The sequence below is a fragment of the Ischnura elegans genome, unplaced genomic scaffold (assembly GCF_921293095.1).
Source record: "Ischnura elegans unplaced genomic scaffold, ioIscEleg1.1, whole genome shotgun sequence".
Classification (NCBI taxonomy): domain Eukaryota; kingdom Metazoa; phylum Arthropoda; class Insecta; order Odonata; family Coenagrionidae; genus Ischnura; species Ischnura elegans.
This window is the reverse complement of record NW_025791692.1, coordinates 26,143-27,500: the sequence shown is the minus strand read 5'-3', so window position 1 is coordinate 27,500 and position 1,358 is coordinate 26,143. Positions and strand designations below refer to the sequence as shown.

At 42.3% G+C, this 1,358-nt stretch overlaps 1 non-coding gene across 1 annotated transcript in view; it reads right to left on the bottom strand.

The window, feature by feature from the left end:
- Nucleotides 1-78, bottom strand: part of LOC124173517 — a 1,857-nt gene extending 1,779 nt beyond the window's left edge. The window contains exon 1 of the ribosomal RNA XR_006868590.1: nt 1-78. This exon is cut by the window's left edge and continues 1,779 nt beyond it. This is a non-coding gene — a ribosomal RNA (small subunit ribosomal RNA).
- Between the last annotated feature and the right edge of the window lie 1,280 nt (nt 79-1,358).

The following is a 1,358-nucleotide window of genomic DNA, read 5'->3' as shown; positions in this document are numbered from 1 at the left end:
TTAAAGCGGTTTGTACTGAGACATGCATGGCTTAATCTTTGAGACAAGCATATGACTACTGGCAGGATCAACCAGGGAGCGCGTATCGTTCCGTTCCCCGCCGACATGATCGGTCCGAGGCCGCGCTTTTTCGATTTTTCGTTCCGTACCTTCTCCTCCGTTTTTCTTCAAATCAAGCCCACCGGTCACCGAAACGATGCGGGGAGAATCCCCGACGTTCCGAAGGCCTGCGCGCTTCGTTCGGTTAAAGGATTTCTCGAGTCGCTTTGCCCAAATGGCCAAAATTCAATTTTGCCGACCGGGGCCGAAGCACGGAGACCCTCGCGGGACCCGACGCGCTTCTTCCCCGTCGATCTTCGCTAGCCGGTGAGAGTCGAGTGACTCCACATAGTAGTCAAATAGCAGATGCAAGGGGAATTCGACTCTGGACCACACCGACGTCGACGCGGGCGAATTATCCGGCGCGGCCCAAAAAAGTTAGTCGAAAATGCCCTTTCTCGGGACTTAGTCGCGGGCCGCACCGACCCCCCCCGCAACCCTATAGGACGTTGTTTGACAATTATTTCCCTTAATGTTTACAGCTCTTGCGCACACTTTAAACAATTATTAACATTTATTTGACAGTTATTTAAGGGATTAAATTTTTTTTCCCGATTTTTACCAAACTCGCGGAACGAATTTTTTAATGCAAATTAGCGACTCCCCACGTTCGAGGACGGTCTTATGAACAATTTCACCCCTATTGTTATTAACAATTAAATTGTTTAAACAAAATCCCGCCACTATTTCCTACCAAAAAACCATTTTTCGTTTATACTGTGATATATATCTATTATCGTAGACGATTGACAACCGCTTGTGCAATTTTGACGGTTATTTTTGTTTATAACAATATTGTTTAAACAATTTCTTTCCTCATTCATGCGACAATTTTCTACGCAAATACGATATTTCCGTTCGTTATTACGAGTTAACTATCACTTGCACCATAGACAACCGCGCGTGCGGTTACAATATATATTATTGTTTATAACAATATTGTTTAAACAATTTCTTTCCTACATTTGTTCCGATACATTGATGATTTCTTCACATTTCCACTATACTTTTACCCCCCTGTCGCTTCAAAAATTCTAAATCGATGCAATTGTTCATGCCGACATTGTTTAAACAAAGATAAATGTTAATAACTTTAATGTAGGCATTATGCGTAAAACAGCTTTCTGGGACGCAAATGTAAGTCTGTGATGTCTTCCGACACTAATTGCAAATATAAATGCGCCCGAACTTACATAAATCCGAAATAATTTACACCTTCCGAAATATTTCCGAGTCCCGAAAAATTTCTAAGTACCGAA